We start from the raw sequence: 21,072 nt of genomic DNA, 5'->3' as shown, positions 1-21,072 counted from the left end.
GTGGTATCTTTTCACCCGACCGATGGCCGCCATGTCTGCTATGTACACAGCCGTTGAAACATAAAGTTGTGAAAGCCTGCGGTTGGCCTTGTCGCAAGAATTTCCTAGATGCAAAAACCAAACATTGTGTATTCTATCAGACAACTGTGTACATCCCTTCCCTTCACATAGAAGCAATCTGGCGTACAGCTGGAATATTCCACGCAAAATGTCAAGTGTGTTTAGTGGCATACACACATCATGCTGGCATCCGTTTGTTTACTCACATAGACACTTCCTTTTTAAACGCACACACGCCGTCTCACCTAAACGCTACACATCATGTCATTTTGTCCATTCACCTTCATACGTGTCAGTCTATTCACATACACGTGTGGTGACACTTTGGTCAGTCTATTCACATATTCACAGTCTATTCAGTCCTTTTCAATAAACCTCCTCTTTGGTCTTCCTCGCTACCGATATATTGACTATCTCCCAACGTATCTCCCAATGTCCCAACCATCTCAGTCTGGCCTAAAGGACTTTATCTCCAAGGCCTCTAACATGTAATGTCCCTCTGATGTACTCCTTCCTGATCCTATCCATCCTGGTCACTCCCAATGAGAACCTCAGCATCCTCTTGTCTTCTGCTTCCTGTCTTTTCCTCAGTGGAACTATCTCCAGACCAAACAACATGGCTGGTCTCACCACAGTTTTGTATACCTTTCCTTTCCTTTTAGCTGAAACATCTTCTATCACACCACGCCTGACACTCCTCTCCACCGTTCCATCCTGCCTGCACACGCTTCTTCACCTCCTTTTCACTATCTCCATTCTTCTGGACTGTTGACCCCAAGTACTTCTCCATTTTCTGTATATTTTCTCCTTGTAAGCTCACTCTTCCACTTGGGTCCCTCTCATTCACATACATGTATTCAAAGTACAAAGTACAAAGTATATATTCAAATAAGTACAGCATGTAATGCAAATGGAACGTTAAAATCCGTGTCTATTGACAAAAGCACATGCTAACAAATGTCTGAGTACGCCGTCTTGAAGAGCCCATTTGTGACATCCCACTCAGGGTAAATGAACATCACCGTCGTTATCTCCAACTTGGGCCGCAGGCTAAAGAGCAACACGGTCACTGAGTTCAACTTCCTGTCCTGTTAATTAGATACTTTCACAAGCATTGTTATACAACCATACACATTCTAAAATGTACAGTTGAAGGCAATATTTATTCTCTCACTTGGTTGTCAGTGTATTATAATGTAATAATCCATTGTATTTATTCATGTATTATATGTATTATAATGTAATAATCCATTGTATTTATTCATGTATTATATGTATTATAATGTAATAATCTATTGTATTTATTCATGAAGGACATGCATTGCACATACGCTCACACACACAAATCTTACATACGTATGTTATATATTCATTGGGCATGCTTACTAGGGGTATTCCATGAGTACCTCCTGAACACCAAATACTGTACTTTGGGAACCTAGGCCCTAAGATATAATGTTCATTGTAGCAAATTGATGTGATTCTGTGTGTTGTATTACATTCTGCCTTTTATGGAAGCAGTGAAGTTTATAGGCCATCCAGATGTTGATTGCTATTGGACATTTCAACTTGGACTTTTCTAGCGTAACGTCAATATTAGAGGTGATTCCTGGTTGTGTTATAAGGTTGGATGCTCTGCAGCAGAACAATGCTGCAGAGACTCGGGGAGCGCTGAGTGAGAGCCACGGGACTGATGCAACGTCCTTCTATCCAGATCCTGCTGGTACGCGGCGTGGCGCTCTGTGAGGACACTTAACCAGCCTCACCTCTTAAGCAGCCTTGTCTTGGATTTAAAGGCAAGTACATGCTGAGATCTGTGGAGAGGTTTGCATACACTGGAGGGACTTAAGTGGCTGGTCTCACAGGCACCTACCTCCGTCTTTGATGACTTCTGGGATCACATGGAGGATCTGGGAAAGAACATCCTGGAAATGCACAGCCACATATTACATTTAAATATGTTACATATTACATATTGTTTACATATTAAAGGGATAGGGACTTTTATTGGAGCAGTGGTTAACGTGCAGGCCTGAGTTCCATTCCACCCTCGGGCATCTGTGTGTGGAATTAGCATGTTCCACCTGTGCACGCGGGGGTTTTCTCCAGGTACTCCGGTTTCATTTGTTAATAGGTTAATTGGCCACTCCAAATTGTCCATAGGTATGAATGTGAGTGTGAATGGTTGTTTGTCTATATGTGCCCTGGGATTGGCTGGCCACCAGTCCAGGGTGTACCCCGCCTCTCGCCCAATAACAGCTGGGATAGGCTCCAGCACGCCCGCACCCCTCGTGAGGATAAGCGGTAGAAAATGAATGAATGAAGTTGTACGATATCGCCATCAGCAGTGTAGTGCATCAACAGTGACTTTCTTCTGATCTGGTGAGTCGGTGGGGTCACATTTCGCTTCTTATAACAATATGCGTTCAAAAGTGTAATACATTTGTGTTACAAAACCGTTTTCCACAAAAACTGTGACTTCACTATTATATCTGCAGACATGCCTGACTATGAAACAAGTGATGGTGATGTTCCTCCACAAAGCCAAGGCTGACTGATGCCGAACATTGTCAGCTGGAGTTGAACACACAGCTGTAGATATGAGTACTATACATACTGTACTTATTTTGGCTGATTTACCGATTGATTGAACATTATTGTGACTGGAAACATACTCGTATAAACGTGGAGACGATCCACACACCCACATATCAAAATAATAATCATAATAATAACAGTCCTCATATAATGTTTTGTTATGTAGCGGCTTCACCAGTAATACGGTGATTTGCTGCACAAAACTCTGCTAGCTGTTTGTGACAGCCTGTTCTAACATAATAGCATTTGTAAACAAGGTGCTAATAAGCACCATCTAATGGGCTGCTGGAACGGCAAAACTCTTCCAAATATGGTTCTCCTAACTTGTTGGAAAACCCAGATGTTGTCACCATGACAATATTCCATCTCAACAACTGGGCTTTAGGATTTGGCCCATTTGTGGCCCGGGGACCACTTCTTGGTCTGAATGTAATCATAATCATTGGTGCCATCATGCAATGTCTCATTAGCTGACAGTGGTCTCACCTGCGTGTCCCCACTCATTGTGTTCCATGCTAATGAACACTAATAGAATTAGCTCGTATCAAGGAGCCTCATTGTGTGCATCCCTTGGCTCTCGTATTACAGCTGTGACTTTGTCCAGGCCTTTAATGCTCCTTCATCTCTTCACCAAGAGCTTCGCACCATCCGGCGTTCAGGTTCTTATTGTGCCGAACCTCAGTCACTCGGTCAGTGGGCAAACTGGGGAGGCACCAATGAAAACGTGAAATGATGGATGATATCGTCATTAAACAGCATTGAGCGTCTATTAGCTTAGCGTGAGCCTCACCGCGGGGTGCTTTGGTGGGTTCATGAAGTCATGTGGTCCTGTGAAGGATCAAAAATAGGAGCTTTTTAATGCTGACTCAGACTGCATTTGATAACGCTCTTACAGTATTTAGAAAAGCATCGGTCAGCATTTCACACTTGAACCTCATACAACATTGGTAGCAGCAGCAGAAAACACACTCATTTAGTCCAGATGCCACTCCAGCACGTGCTAAGCTAGTTTAAATCATTCAATCTCGTGTTTTGGTTCACATTTTTAAAGCAATTTTTAAGGAAACGTTTCCCTCCGACTGTCCAACAACATCACATGACATTTTAGAGAGATTTCAACATGAAAATACATAACTGTGTGCCTCCTGTGATTGGATGGAAGCTCGGATCAAATTCTGATTGCTTCTCAGAGTTTACCCAACATGGTTTATTGATGCCTAAAATAATATATACCAAATATGAAAAAATAACTTGATCAATTAATGAAATAATGACAGAAATCATGTCTCTCCTGTCTTAGAAAAATCATCCTGTAAGAAAATAATAGCTCGCTTTTCAAGACATACTTCACAAATACATATGAGCAATATTAGCTAATCCAGTGGACAGGACACGGGTGCAGTGAAAGGGCATTCCCATCATCCATCCATCCTTTTTCTATGCCGCTTATCCTCACCAGGGTCGGGATCATGGTCCCGTGCATGTTGGAATTCATGTTTCCCTCAACGAACCAGGCCATGACGCCACCATCAGCGCTCCTGATTATAGGCTCCACATAACTACTCACCATGTCCAGGTTTCAGTTCTACAGTATTCCCTCGTAATATCATTAAGGATTTACTCACTTTTATGGCATCTTGGCTGTTTTAAAAGGCACATTGTTCTGTGACATGTTCTTTTTTTTAAGTAGACATATTTTTACAGCAAAATTATAATTATGATTTCATGCCCCCGGCAGAATAGATGACAAACTATAATGATGAAAGAATGAATGAATCCAAGCACACACAGTTTCTTAACCCTTGGGGTGTCACATTTCAATCTCCTTTGTGTTTTCACCAACTACAGTACGTGCACAGCGCCATAATCACATTTCATTTACATTTCACTGGAGTGTCTCTCCACACTACCCACAAACTCCAAAGAAATGCTTTCATCATATCAGCGGCAGGCGGAAATATGACAATGCTTGTTCATCATAGGTAAGAAAAGATACAGGGTGGTGCATGACATGCATGGGCATTGGAAGATTAAATCAATCCAACACAAATAACATATATAGTATATGCTAATAACTTATACTGTGTATGAAACCGCCTGCATCTCACCTTTGGTTGAAAACACAGACAATTGGGACTTTTATTGCATTCACAAATTATGAATGTTTAGCCTCTGTGGGATAATCAAGTCCAGATTTGAGAAAAGCCTCGGTACCGTGGTATCACAGTCACGCTGAATATTAACTTCATTCTACCTTAAATAGAATTGGAGGCTGACAAATCTGAAGCTAACTTAGTGGTCGTAAAATCCTCCTCAAATGTCTCTCACTCGCATAAAAGTCATTAACAAACACTTATTATGTATTTATATTTGAGGCCCATCTCAAAATACAATTCTATGAAGCTCTCCCACGTGTTCCATAGTTTAAAAAAAACATTGGATTACCTGGAAATACCGAAATTAAACAAAGGTTATTTCTCAAGATCAGTACCTCGTAAAAGTTTATCGGCTCCATGCTCTGGCAAAGGTAATAATCCAAAAAATATAGCAGAATTTGCCAAACTGCACATTGACATGCTACAAAGCTTCTGGGAGACAAATGTGGTCACACCAGCTCTTCGTTTGTAGAAGCATACGAAGAAAAGACAACCATAGCAACTATCAAACATGGAGGAGACTCCATTGTATTTTGCTGCATTCCACAGGTTGTCTTCAATCTGTGTGGCATGCAATGAAATCTCAAGACTAAGGCATCCTGAGACAACAATGTGTTGTCTCATTGGGAGTGACCAGGATGGATAGGATCAGGAATGTGTTGTCCAGAAGACTTGGTCACAGTCGCAGGTCACGGGTCCTCCAATGACCTGTAAAAAAAACAAAAAAAAACACTCAAGTGTGTCTAAGCGTCTGAAGAAAACACCCATCAAATCTGAGAGACCTGGAGAGGTTTGCTCATGAGGACTGAGGCCAAAACTACCTGTGGACAGGTGGCGGAGTCTCATTGAGAGTTATCGGCCACCAATGAGTATCATCCTTACAAACACGTGATCGCCATTTGCCTCGGGCGTGCGGCGACAAACCCTTTATGTGTGCTGTATCATGTAGGGTTGCCAACACCCTGATTGAGCCAACAAGGGTTGCACTTCATCCCATATTGCTGCCAGACATGTATGGATAGGAAGATAAAACCAGTCCAATGTACTGTATACATGCTAGTAAGGTATACTGTATGTCAAGGAGAGGAGTATGTATACTATAGGAGACAATGCATTGTATTTTTATTATATTACAGTCATGCAATCTCAATATTATTGTCATGGGGCTTGAAAGAAAATATTTCATGTCTCAATATTGTGCATAGGAATTGTAATAAATGGTCTGGTTTCTCTTAAAAAGCAAAGCAAAAAGCCATTTAGGAGGCTTAAACACATGCTACCTCCTTAAAGCCGCAGTGCTTTCTAATCTTGCATTTAAATGCTAAATGCGCTGAAATTATTGACAGCATTTCCAACTCCCAGGTATTGAAAGCAGCTTTGCAATGTTGCCTCAGTCACCCATTCAGACATGACCCCCCCCCCCTTCAGCGTGCAGGTTATACCGCAATGATAGATTACGGGAGATCAAACCTGAAACTTTCCATTCCAGAGATGCTGACTCAATGATAAAGTATGAATAACCTTGTTTGGCAATCTGGCTAATATATCTCCAGCTACTGGAAATTGAATCCATGTGTACTGCTTGTTATCCTCTGCAGGGAAGTGGTGATATTATTTACATTACCATATGGTTTGCTCATACTTGTTGCATCAATGAGATAAATGTGATGTGATGGGGGGGGGGGGTACATAGGATGGATAGTTCCACGGCTGCACATGATGGTGTCAATCATGTTAAACGTGTTGGGATCTAACCATGGGCAAAGATAGTTAGGACATTTGTGTCATTGGTGGTTAGCAAATAGAGGGTTCAAATCTCTCTTTTGTGGCGTTTGCATGTGTTTTCACACTTTCCCGTGTGTGTGTGTGTGTGTGTGTGTGTGTGTGTGTGTGTGTGTGTGTGTGTGTGTGTGTGTGTGTGTCGTTTGCTCCAGGTACTCTGGCTTCCTTCCACATTCTAAAAATATGCATGTCAGGTTAATTGGAGACTTGAAATGATCCCATTGTGGGAATGTTGTTTGTCTGTGTCCTCCGTGGCTGGGAATGGGACATTCTTGGTCTTGTTTTATTGTGTACGTGCCTTGTCATTTTAGGCTCATTTAAAGAACAGAGAAGATTCTTTCAGTGATGAATGTCATCTAGCAATTTTTATTTCTTTCAACATGGCTAAAATGCCTTGAAAAATCTTATTTAAAAAAATGAATGGCATGAAAATGTGAACAGGATTGCTTTTTTGGACAAAGAAATTGTATCAGACAATTGTGTGCATTGTAACAGTACAAGCATAATGTGTTCAATATTTTTTCAGCACTATTCTATTTTTTTCATATTTTTTTTCAACATTTTCCAGCAGGAGGATGCTTTAACAAGATGTGATGTTTTCTAAGTATGTTGTTTTTTAATATGTCAAACTGTAAGGGGTTTAGAGTGTTGGTCCTGGATGGTAATCCCCATGAATAGGAGGGGGAAATCTGTATTATTTCATTTATGTTACATCTTCTTATATAATCGTATTCATATATTTCACATTCTCCTTTGTTCGATTGCATGATCAACAAATGAAGGGCTCATTAAATGATGTTTGCATCGCTGGCCCTGCGCTTACCTGCTATCGAATCGACACCAACATTTGCAGTATCGCACGGCTCATGGCTGAAGTGTGTTGTTGTGAAGTCCGTTGCCAGTCCAGACTCCCGTCCGAAACTCCAGTCCTTTTTACCGCAACAGCACTCGGGCCGTGCGGCTCTGTGATTGGCTGCTAGCTTGCCTGGCAGGAAGAAAGAGCTGCTGTGTTGAGGCCGAAAACTCAGACCCAATCTGCAAAGAGGGGACGATAAGAAAATACCTGCGAAGATTATACCCACTCAACAGGAGCCGCCGACGGCGTTTTTAGCGTGGCGACAGGGCGACATCTGCATGGCTTCCCGGCAACGTCGCTGCCAAGTCGACCAAGTGCCGCTGACTCTTAATGACGATGTGCCGTGTGGTGACCTGGCCGCTCATTCCAGTCTTTACATGGATGAAACATAGCTGCTAGTGCTGGCGCCGTGAGCTCATGGTGGCGGAAAAAACTCCTTTTTTGGTGCACAACTGACGAGGGAAGCCTAATATTCCGCCCGGAGCAGCGTGGGCTTTATCGCCTCAAATCTCCCCGTTTGACGCCTCTCCGCATCAGGTGAGTTCAATTTGGAGCTTTTTCAGGAGCCATTAACACGATGACCTCACATTCCCACTTGGAATGCTAGCCGCATGCCGAGCTTTTATTTCCATAATGTCCTTTTCGCCGCATGACTATATTCTTATTGGCAACCCCGGCGACACAAACCGGCTCGTTTAATCCCGTCCTCAAATAACAAGTCAACGGAGCAGGGTGAGGGGATTACCCGCCAGCTGTCCCGGGTGTTTATCTTTACCCTTACATAGTGGAAACGTGTCCTAACCGTGCTAATTTTGGTCCCGTTTCACTTGCCTATTGTGGATTAACAGTTGACGTCAGACGTCCTGTGGCAACGATCCCTAACCTTCGATGTGGCTAACAAGTGGCAGCTTTTAATAAAAGAAGTTGGAACAAAACAAAATCATATCCAGGCTCTACTGTACAACACAACAAGTGTAGTTTATAGCTATACAAGTATGATGGACATGACAACGGATAGGCTTCAATACAAAATAAACAACTAAATAGCTATTTAAAAGTCTAAGGTGGTTTACAATTTGGAAGGGAACAGTATTGACTTGTTAAATATATAATAAAGATGTGGTGTCAGAGTGCCCTGGGGGTAGGAGGGAGGGTTTGTTGTTCTTTTGAATTGCCATTGTTTAAAAATACAACATTATAAGCTATTTAGATGAGTTTGCTCTGTCACCGATAACACAAAGCTAATAGTTTTTGTCAGATAGCTTCACATATGTTGATCTTCATCCTGCCATCCTTTAACGTCCACAATGTATCAAAGTTCCCTTCCGCTTCAGTATTTCAGTTTTTTTGGATGCGGATGGCTGAATGTAGGTTCATATTTATTTTGAAAAGAATTTTGAATCGTCTCTACACAAAAACAAATTTGGTCCTCGCCACAAAATGTCCCATTGAAAATTCTGTTAACTTCAACTAATGTAATGAGATTTTGACTCAGGCATTGTATTTGTCCACCAGAGGGCGCTACGTTCCCCCCGTCAAAGCATGCAGCACAATGACCATTTAGTGCTTTCTGCCTAAAGGATAGGTCGCTGTCTCCATTGATATTTGCAATACCATGTGTTTAGGAGTTATGTAAACATAGCCAATAAGTGGTTAAAATTAGATTTACACCAATTTCCTTCATTTGGGGGATCACCGAGGCTGACACGTGCAACCCATCTTATTCGCAATTTTTATCTACATCAGTATAACCTGTTGTTCAAGTTTGGTTTGTTTTTAAAAACAAGTTGTTGCTCAACTGTGGGAAAAATTGATACATTTATGGGTTGCAATATCGTCAACTTCTGTGCTATTCGTCTCGTTACACAGCATTAAAACATGGTCACAGACTACTACAGACTACTACAGACTACTACAGACTACTACAGACTACTACAGACTACTACAGACTACTACAGACTACTACTTTGCAGGGCAATTGAAGCTTCCAAATGGCAGTACTAACCTGGATTGTACTTCAGCAATTAAGAACATTTGTGCATGTACGGAAGCTTTGGCATTGTAGTCAAGACATACACCAAAATGACTACAATTGTGATATAAGTAGTATAAAATAGCATGTAAAAACTAAAGAATTGTGACCAACGCTGGTCTATATTATTTCCGTTTGTCTTCATTAACGAGTATATACCAGCTCTCACGTGGATGTATGGGCGAACACAAAACCAGCCTGTTCTGTCCACTGCTTCATTGATTTCCCTGTTGCTGCCCAGCCGCATGAGACGGCCATGTTTCTAGTGATGCACTCATTACCATGTAATCACTGGAGATGGCTCGGAACTTAAAGGGTCCCTGACACGATTCATCAACTTTGCTTAAATATGTTCCGTTGTTTGTAATTAGGTTCTACATTGTTCAGTTTTTGAAAGCGAGCGGTAAATTATAGTTCATGTCGCCACACGTGACGAACTAGCTCTCAAAAGATGTTTATATAACACAGCTTTGCAGCCTTGGAATGAAAACATGACTTACTCTCTTGGACCAACTTTGACGTAGTGGTCGTTCTTCTTGTCTAGTCCTGTGTACCGGTGGTCTTAACCCTTCCTCTGTTGGAAAAGAAAACACATTGACTGTACCACTCTATTGTGAACATCCAGCAGCAACACAAGGTTAGGCATGACTACTGTTTTGATGCCACTTCAGGAAATTAAGCTGAACCGCGAGGGGTAGTTTGCCATGAACGAAAATGTAAGTTTTGCGAATTTACCGTTCGCTTTCAGAACTCTAACAATGCAAAAAACGATACATGTAAGCAAAGTGGATCATCTTTAATGCTGCAGATGAGTGTGAAAAAGTTCCCTGATGAAGCTGATAGAACTGTTTGACCTCCACTGACACCCACATGACTACTCACCATTCTATGAGCCCGTTAGCTCTAATTATTGTCGCTCACTGATACTAATTTTGGATTTGAGGAATTCCCTGCAGAGCTGACATTTTGTTATATAATGTTCTACATAGTGCAAATGTAAAATATGGGAACATAAAGTCTTCCACAGCACTTATCTCCACACTCTAATGTTGTCCTTCTACTGTTTGCGGGTTCCGTGCTACTGCAGTGTGAGGATTGAGATGATAAACAAGTCATTTGCCAGAGTTAATTGGAACTGCATGATAGCATGTCCCTCACTGGATTTATCGCACCAGCCTGATTTCTATCACGGCACGGGAGTATTGAGCAAGAGGCATACACAAAATAGAACTGTGTCACATTTAATGCATTTGCATTCAAGCATCTGACTTTTATAGGTCTACATATCTCACTGATACTGTTTTCCACTGACGACAATGCCACCAACCATGCACTTGGTTCACATCAAAGTTCAGAGATCTGTCATGGCGACCTAATGCTAATGGTAATGCTAATGGTAATGCTTTAGTTTATTTCATCCACGCCCTGGGTCAGACCTGGGTTTAATATGAAAGCCAGTCAGCATCACGTCATTGAGAGCTGATATTTTCACCCCGCACTTCCAGCCTTGTTTTCCTAATTCAACTTCTTGAGGGCAGATTGGATTATGGTGATGTCCCTCTTTAAAATCCGTGGTGAAACTCTGATAGCATTTTGTCCTTTCCTATCTCTGAGTATATTCTTTTGGTTTAATGTCTCCGTCTGTACTTAATGTATCTCCTTCTCCATCTGCTCTGGAATGTCTATTATCTCCTTTCTTTGCTCCATCGTCTCTTTGCATGTCTGCAACTCCTTTTATGTACTCATTCCGTTGTTGGAGCATCTCTATTGTTTTCTCCTGCCGTCATTTGCATATCTGGCCCATCATTAGACTGCTGAAGGTGCCGTATGATTTATTTATTTATTTATTTATTTATTTATTTGTGACCTCATCCATTGTCTTGCATATCTCTGTTTCCGGGAACTCTTCTGGCTACTCTACTACTTTTTCTTGGTGTTGTGTAGAATTCTTGCAAGGCTTTAAGCGGTCTTGTGATGGTGGTCAAGGTTTGTGTTCAGAGAAAGTGTCAAACAAAAAAAGGCCAAAACTCTGATAGCAATGAGGAGCTCTGACATTAGACATTCTTTCTATTCAGGAGGAAGTGATGAGGGGGGAAAAATGACATGATCCATCTATCCATCCGCCCATCTACTATGACAAGCAGACAAATGTAATTCAAGCAATTGGGCAGGTTATCACTTTTGCTGCATATTCTGGTAGAAAAGGGATTTTGAGGGTGTTCCATACCCTGGAGCAGGCTAGACGAGACTGCGTGTGGAGAACATATCTCATCATCACTGCAGTATTATCTGCACAAGGACTCATACCTCTGAGCAAACTCATCATCCAGCAGGATATGGCTAAAATAAATGGTTATTACGATGCCATGCTTCCTATTGAGACAGAATAAAATATCGCTATTATTGTTACTAATGGGTAATTATGTTAATAATGGTTACTGGGCACCCCATATGATTCAATGATGATGATCCCCAGTTGGGTCAGTGTCTTTATTAGAGCAATTTCAACCTGCCCCCTACACAAATCCCAGGAGTGATTGCATTTGGACAGGGCCTTATTCTACATCATCTTTGCTGGTTGCAGCCAAGTTGTGGACTTGATCTTGTCTCAGTAGCTTCAAGAGGCATTTAAACAATCAATTCATAATAAATAGTCATTTATTAGGGCAGTGGAATAAAGCCGCAACCACTGGAGAGGGTGTGCATGATATGGGCGTAGAACATCGAACACCGCACACAGATAAACTGAGTAATTAGCATATTTTTTAATTGAGAGTGTAGCACAGAAACTATTACTGTAAGTATATTTCCAATATCTCCTATCATGTCAGCCTTCCCATTAACCTTTGGCTTTGAGCCTGTGATCCTGGGATTATCTCTTGGCACTCTGTGCAGCCAAATGTGGAATGAGATAAATGTGTCAGCAATGAGAATAATTACTGCATTTCTGTAGGTCGTACAGAAATAGACTGACTAGTGTTTGGATATTGACTCGTCTGGTCTTGTAGTCCGACTAATTGATAAATAACTAAAACTCTCCAATCGGTTATTTCATTTTCTTCCCCACTGTAGTTACACGACAGGCCGCCAAGGGACGCAAAGCGTCATGGCTGCCAGAACACGGACAGTCGAAGTAAACACACGACATTATCCCATCCAGTCTGACTGATACGCTACACAGAAACATCGAGGAAGAATCAAACGTCAAACGTGTGCCACATTCGCCAAGTCTGTGGAGTCAGCAGTACAAAGTGAGCAGCTTTTTCCCAAAAGGAATTCCGTGTCAGTTGTTTGAACACACCTTGGCTTTTTGGCTTTGAAGGCCATGACCTTGCCCCAAAAAGTAGAGTAGTGACGTGCCAACACTGCAGAAAAACAGTTTGTGTCCAAAGGTAACACATCCAACACTTGGAGCACAATCACCTTACCAAATATGAACAGTGATTATTCCCAACAACAATGACTTTATTCCGCATAAAGATATATATTCATTTTGGTTTTTTAATTCTTCTTTATTAGGAAAATCAAATGTGAATTTTTTCACAAAATATTTTCTTTGTAGTTGTTTTTTCAGTTGCATTGTTCCAATAAATAAGCTAAATTTGTTTATCTGTGTCAATCCCACCATCAGCCATCTATGTGTGGAGTTTGCATGTTCTCCCTGTGCATCCGTGGGTTTTCTCCGGGTACTCCGGTTTCCTCCCACATTCCAAAAACATGCTAGGTTAATTGGCCACTCCAAATTGTCCATAGGTATGAATGTGAGTGTGAATGGTTGTTTGTCTTTATGTTCCCTGGGATTGGCTGGCCACCAGTCCAGGGTGTACCCTGCCTCTCGCCCCAAGACAGCTGGGATAGGCTCCAGCGCCCCCGCGACCCTCATAAGCGGTAGAAGATGAATGAATGAATGTACGTAAGTGTAAGTAATGAGCTCGGCAGCTATCCAGAAGTCCTCTGGAGTGCTTGGGAGTGTGACCAATCACAGTGGTATGGGGGTGGAGTCAATTAAACGGGGGAAATCCATGGAATCTGGTCCCCTTAAACTGAAATTGAGGATGGAGGATGAATTAATCGTGATTAAAATGTTTGCCAAAATGATCCAGCCCTATCTTGCAGTGTAAGACATGAATTAGTGGAATGTATAATTTGTCATATAACTGATGCATGTAGTGACTGCATGCTTGTTTTACTTAACTTTTTATCCCAAGCTAGACCGACATTTGCTGAGTGGGCCAACATGCAGATGTGTTGTTCCAGCCAATGAGATTTTCCAGATTGCAATGCAGTATGGCCCGGATGTACAAAAGGCACGGTAGTGACTTTCCAGTGTCTTGTGAGAGGCTGTTGAAATGAACCCTGACATTCAGGCAGAAGGGAATGGCCACTTGTTCCATCGTCATTCAGCGAATGGTTACCAGGCTGGTTTACTGTCTTCATGTTCCATGCTATTATAAGAGCAGCTGTCCATAAATCAGCACAGAAATGTTTCGGTCTTTTAAACCCCCAAAGCAACAAGAGTACATCACTTGGCCCTGGTCCTCTGAATCCTTGGCGTTCTGTCTGCCACAACTCTGTGGTAGTCTTAGCTTATTTATCTTTGTCAAAGCATAGCATTAGCTGATTAGCAAGCGTGCCTCCAGCTGTGGCGTATGTAAACCCATTGCGTTGGTTATTATTCCTTCTGTGCAAGGCAAGGCTTTTGTTTCCATTGGTTGGTTGCTTGGTTAATGAGTAGCATTATGGAAAAAAAAACCTTGCATCTCCCGCTAAACATAAGAAATGCTTTGAGTTACTTGTTCATTTTCTGCATGCTCATCTGTCCGCAGCGCTGGTGATCCAATATGTCAGCACAGTGAGACCGCCAAGTAGAAAGGATCTCATCAAAATGTTGCACTTTGAGGAGACAAACTGAAGCAGCAAGGATTGCTCCTGGCAGAAATTGTTTTCCAGACAACTCCTGTAAACCGGCGTTTGTTGATGAAGGCCGGCATTTTACCGGTGTGATCAGTGCGGTTTGAAGGCAAAATATGTCAGACACCAAGCTGCTCTTAGATCAGAGCGTTGGTATGCCACATGGCGGATAAACAAATTAGCTCATTGTTCATTTGGACAGAAGGGTAATGGGCAGTTGTACAGCAGACAGCAGCACACTAAACGTGGAGCCAAGCTCAGCCTGCATAGATCCCAGCGTACGAGATGGACATCTGAGCGTTCACCAGTTGTTTCATTTGTAACGGCCCTTGTGTAATTGGTACAGAGGAACACGTTAAAGTCCGTCCTGTTTGTTTGTCTGTTGACCAGCTCATCGAGTCCTCGTTCGCCGTGTTCTTGCTGTAATGGACATTGACATTGAGACACTAAAGGGTCATTTCTCTTTCAATATTAGGTCCATTCATGCAAGTGTTGTGGTTAGTTTAATGTAATCAGAATGATAAAGTGTGTATACATTGACATGTCTGTTCACCAGTTCATCTTTGCCGCTGTCACATGACATCTACAAAGTGATCGACCCACACGATTGACGTAATGGGCACCCCAGTGGTTTGTTTTTGCTTCTTTGAACAATAATATTGAAAAGTATGGGATTACTTCCTAAATATAACGCTGACCCCCCCTGCTCAGTCTTCCTGTTTTATGGCAGACCTGGTGTGTTACGTGTTTGAGTGACAAAGCGACAAAGTACTGTCAAACTATTTGTGTATGGGAAATTCTGGTATTAATAATTCATGGAAGAGCGTCACATGTTTATAAATCAAACTTTCTCGTTTCCTACCCTCTGCCTGCCGCTGAAAAATAAAAGAATAGAGTTCACGAGGCCGTCAATAGATGCAGACCACATACGGTGAACTATGGTATTTGTATGAAAGGGAACTACAGAATGCGTATGAAAACACGGTGCTAGTTTTGAATGATTTGGCATTTGAAAGTGAGAAACTAACCGGATTCTAGTTATTGGAGGCCTAAAAGATTGCCCAGCGGCTAACATCCACCCACACATTCCATTTTTACAAGCAATTTAGAGGCTTGGACTAAACTAAGATGCATATTTTTTGCCAGGGTACAGGGAGAACATACCGACCCTGCACAGAAAGGTTGGATGGATTTTGTTTTACCATTTATATATATATATATATATAACTATATACCATTTGAGGGCGTGATCCTTAATTTGTGGCACTGCAACATGGGATTGAAATAATGAAGTCAAGTTCTGAATATGCGGTAACACCTTCTCACCAGCCAATCGAGGCCAAAACAACACGGGGGTAAAGTAGGGCATGAGACTAAAAACAGCAATGTTGTTGTCTGTGTCTTCCCCGTTCAATCTCTGCTGTGCCGAAGTGGAGAGTGACAGTTTTAACACAGGAAGCGGCGTGTAATGACAACTCTGGAAAACCAATACGTTGAACAGCGCATTGATCCTGTTCCGTCTGGATGCTTTTCCGCTTATACAGACGCGTCACAACAAACAAACATCAATCATTAAATGAACTGTTATCTAAACATGGAGGCTTTATCTCTGGAGTTGGGCATATCCTCCGTTTAGACCGTCTGATGCAAGCTTTAACAACACGTTCCAAAGAATGAGGAAAACCATCCCTTATTGTTCCTTGTGGGAAATACAATTCTGCTTACTTGAGTTCTTTTTTTTATTACGTACAATTAGAAACAGGAGCAACCAGATCATGTAGCATGTAATAAATGTGGGCTACATGAGGGGGGGGGGGATACAAACAGTGTCATGCCCCTGAGGAGTTTGGCAAACTGGCATCTTTATAACAACAAGACAAAAGTTCCAGTTGGAGGCTGCGTCTCCCCCATACTCTTAAGTCCTTATGCGGTCCCATTATTAGGTTCCAGCCCCCACCGTGGTGGGTGTATTTTCACAAACTACCATTCAATATTAATACATTTGTAGTTGGAGTATAAAAAAGCTCTAAAACGTTGTTATTTTATTATTAGAGCCCTGTAGACATGACATAGCTCCCCTATAGGCACCTTTCATACTCGTATTACTTAATATAGCAGACATGCTAAGCAATAATAAGACCTAATAACTCACCATTGGCATTGGAAAAGTTTCTTGATGTTGTATCTCAAACGTAATGTGGGTTAATAATTTCATAATAATAGTCAATCATTTTCCATACATAGACGTACACCCTGGTAATACTACTAATACTACTACTACTAGTGACTTGTTTTTCAATATTTTGAACAGTAGGCCACAAACCAGTAATCATTTTATAAAAAAAAAATGTAAAACCACAATCGAGCAAGGCAGCGATGTAGCAAGGGACGACTATACTGAGCTTTTGTATGCTGATTATTTGTTGTGTGAACTTCATAGTGCATAGTAGATGCTAGGTGCTGTGGAACACACTTAAGTCTGTCCTGTTTATTTTGACAACCAACTCCAGTTCAAAACTCATGTTCATATATATTCATATTCAAAAGAGTAATAAAGTCACATAAAAAAAGCCTCAGACCGCCGTTACTTTCTCTCCCGTGGTATTACTGCACACTGTCATCTGTCCGTTGTTGTGCGTAGGCTCCACGGTGTTTCCATGCGAGGATGAAGACCTTGATTTCTTTGTCTTTTGTAGACTTAAATGCTTTTCACTGTACATACTGTATGTTGTATGCATTAGAATACATATAGTATTTGTATACTGTATTTGTATTTGACGACAAGTAGACATAAGCAGCAAAGTAGTAGAATTACAAAAGATATGCATCATTATTATATACCACGGTAGGAAATCTATCATATAAAAGTCTCTTTCAATCCAGTCACCATGACACATCACCCAAAACGGGGGAAATGCAAAAATAAAATGACTATAATTTCAACTGAATCTTACCTTTCAAGACTGTCGGTTTACATCAGCAGTGCACAGACCACCAATCGCCTTGTATTTCCCTCATGCAGCTGGAGCCTTTTACACTTCTAGCCTGTCCCCTCATTTCATGCACGCCATGGCTGGCATTGGGTACGAACGGAGGCGTGTTGACTTCGTGCTGTCAGCAATGATCTTTTGTTTTTAAGTAAGATTCTTTTTTTGGTTGTTTTGAAGATGCAACTTTGGCATTTTAATTCTTAATTGCCACAAAAAATAATAATGTAGAACAAGAAGAAGTAATAATAAAACACAGGTTTTATGACCAGCGAGGGGACATATGGCGATGGCGGTGCCTGCCTTTTGCATATTGATGCTTGTCCTTTCTTTGGAACAAAACAAAAAGCAAAGCATGCACACAGTTCATCTTTTAAAGGTCACTCGACTGCCTGGAAGGTCATTCTGTGGTTTTTGGGTAGATTTCCCCCCCCCCCCCCCCAAACTTATAAATGCTATAAATGTAAATTGTACAACCACAGGTGTAGTGATACTAAATTGATGTTAATAAAAAATACTACAGTGTTTAGAGTTATAATACTGTATAATAAAGTGGATGTGCAGTTTTTTTCCTTTTTGTCATAAGAAACGGGCGACATTAAGTGATGTTTTTAAGCTTTATTTATGTATAGACTATTTAAAATAAGTCAATGAATAACTAAATGTGCCACTGTTCTGATCAGAATTCCCCACTGGGCCACAGAGATCCTCCTCCCTTTTTAAATGGTATCCTTGCATATTCAAAGTAAATGAAGACATTTAAAATGCAGACCTGATCCCAGTTTTAAATGCACTCCTGGGAGACCATCCTGTCTATTACGCTCATAGACGCACTCGGCCAAGCCACCTTGGTCTTGCAGGTTGAACGTGCTTGTGCATATTTCTGGTGCTTTTCTGTCAAATGAGCGAGTGAGTGAAATCTCAAACCTCTCCTGTGGTGCAGTCTAACACCTGCAAGTTGGCAATGTGTTTTCAAATGAGACCAAAACCCCCAAAAAAGCTACATTTGGCCCAGCTCCAATTGGCCAGGCGACAAAGGGAGAGAAACTGGGGAAGAAGTTCTAACAGGCGAAGGTACGGAGCCACCTCCCTTAAGATGACGCCGCTAACTATTTCTGTATGGACTGTGTGCTCATGGGTCCCGTGGGATGCAGGCTGCGTACAGATGGGGCGACGTCAAGCGTCCCAGTCGGCGGCAGCCAGCACGTGTGACTGATGGTGGTCATTTTGATTAGACCCTCACCCAGGAAGGATGACAACACACGGGCAGTAATTGATTTGTTATTATTTTGGCCACTTGGCGGCAGCAGACACACCTAATTAGCATATTGTTGACACATTGACTGCAGGTCTGAGCAACATAAGAGAAAAGAGGGACCCGGTGAAGGAACACCTAAATGCATGGAACCCTTTTGAGCAAAGAATCCATGAGCGATAAAACATTTCAAACCTATTATGCTTTTCCCACTTTTCTGACCTAAATGTTGTATTCTCGTGTTAACCGATGCCAAAGTTTCAGATAATCAGGTTTGGATGGCTCAAAACGCTCTGTTTCAAGAGGCGTGGTAAAACAATCCCAGGGCACATATAGACAAACAACCATTCACACTCACATTCATACCTATGGACAATTTGGAGTGGCTAATTAACCTAGCATGTTTTTGGAATGTGGGAGGAAACCGGAGTACCCGGAGAAAACCCACGCATGCACGGGGAGAACATGCAAACTCCATGCATCCAACATGCAAACTCCATGCATCCAACATGCATTTCAGTTCCTCACCATCCAAATGATAAAATGGACCGGAACAAAGCTGCTGGCATGGGTCAAAGGTTGTAAGACACGTTCTTTAAAAATATGTTTATTATGTTTCCCACTTTATATCAGCAGACTGTGCTGTTAACACCAGTTGGGTTGAATGACACTTGATTGTCGTCTTTTTTTTTTTTTTGGTATAAATTGGGTTTGGGGAGATGTGAAATCGTATTAAGAGCGGCTCAGTCGTCGACCTCCTCTGCGCAGGAAACTGATTTGCACTCTGCTGCTCAGGATTTGTGTGAATTTTAACCTCCAAATGCCTTTCTCCGCTCCTCCAATGACATCCATAATGTTTGAGCTGCCTCTGTATGGCAGCGCACACGTCCCTCCCTACCATAACAGAATACTAATGAGTATACAAGCTTAATGAAATGAGGACAGTTCCGCCTGCACAATCAATATTTTTTTTTCCCACTGTCAGTGTGGCAGAAGTCATTTAGCCCACAGTACACGCTGTACTCCATCCTGTGGAGTGTTGATTGTTTTGACCCATGGCCACTCTTGATTATCATGTTGACAGAGGCTCTCCTCTCTTTTAGCCTCAAAAGAAAAGAAACGGCTCACGTTGTACTCGTGCCGAGATATGCGGCAGCCATAGGCTATGTTTACACGCAGTGGAATAACCCTATCATAACCGGAATATTAGCAATAACCCGGTTGTGCACGGCCACGTAAACACCAGTAATCCTTTTGGAAAACCCAAATATTACCCCTTTTCTAACCTGAATATAAAGATGAGGGCTGAGCAGAGATCCACACAGACACCACCTTAGTGTTTTGCTATGAGTTATTCTTACCTTATTTATCAACGTGCTGGCACATGTGACTTTCTGGAGTCCATTGTGGGTTATTTTGCAGCCGTGATCAATAAGAAAAGCAGAGATTTGTGGCGGAAGTGCGTTGTGAACACAGTTGGACCCACACTGTGTTAACCAGGGTGGTGAACCGAGGCAACCTCAATAAAGGCACATCCTGTCGCTTAATGTAACCCTTCAGAGGCGGTGTCCCTGGTCTATGGGGGCCACGCAATTGGGATCACGTCGGAAATCTGTGTCAACCCTTGTTAAATGGGACGGTCTAGCCTTAGGAGATTTCCTGGGGGCGTCACATGTTCCTATCGTTATGTAACGACGCTAGATTGTCAGAACTTTTAAGGTTTCAAAGAATCGCCGGAGATGTGAGGCTGCAAAAGATGCATGCATTTGATGGCTCATTAAAATCACATCAGCCTTCAAATGTAGCCTGAAGCTACTGGTGACCCCCCCCCCCTCCCCCAGGTCGGTGGAAATGACATTATGGCATCAAAACAAAGTGACAGGTTCAACATTCTTATATTTTATCATTTGTTGCACAGCAAACTCCTCCTATTTCCTACATAACTAATTACATATAATGGTAGTAGCTTTTATGGACATCCAGGAAATGAACGACAGGGCTGATTTGCAGCTAAAATCTATTCCAGAGTTTTGGTCCGAGACGACTGGGCTGTTGGTTGGCACAGAGCTGTGTGCTTGAATGCTTGCATAAACTTTGTTTTATTCATAAAAGCTTGTGAGTGATAGCCTGCCTGTCACAGACTATTTCAGAATTTCATCTGTGGCGCCATAAGCGGCTTCAAAAGCTTCCTCGCTCAAAGTTGTGATACCATGCAACTGGGCTAAAGTGTATTTCCGCTTATTTGATTTGATTAGCTCAAAACCCCGCACTTCCTGCAGTATTAAATGGCGGTTGATGTGCACTAAGCCATCTGTTCTTTTTTCCATGTAAAACAGGGTGTCACCTTCAGCTCTTAGATCCTTCCGTTTCACTGTGACAATACAAAATAGTATTTGGAAGGAAAAACAAAAAACCGTAAGCTTCCTCATCATCTT

The 21,072-nt window shown here is 41.9% G+C and overlaps 1 protein-coding gene across 1 annotated transcript in view; it reads left to right on the top strand.

The window, feature by feature from the left end:
- The first annotated feature begins 7,566 nt into the window (after positions 1-7,566).
- The window catches only part of large1 (LARGE xylosyl- and glucuronyltransferase 1), a 60,585-nt gene continuing 47,079 nt past the window's right edge, over positions 7,567-21,072 (top strand). The window contains exon 1 of the mRNA XM_058067290.1: positions 7,567-7,989. The gene's annotated coding sequence lies outside the window, so the exon portion shown is untranslated. The remainder of the gene's footprint in view (positions 7,990-21,072) is intronic.

This window comes from Doryrhamphus excisus, chromosome 3 (assembly GCF_030265055.1).
Source record: "Doryrhamphus excisus isolate RoL2022-K1 chromosome 3, RoL_Dexc_1.0, whole genome shotgun sequence".
Lineage (NCBI taxonomy): Eukaryota > Metazoa > Chordata > Actinopteri > Syngnathiformes > Syngnathidae > Doryrhamphus > Doryrhamphus excisus.
This window is presented reverse-complemented; position numbering and strand designations above follow the sequence as displayed.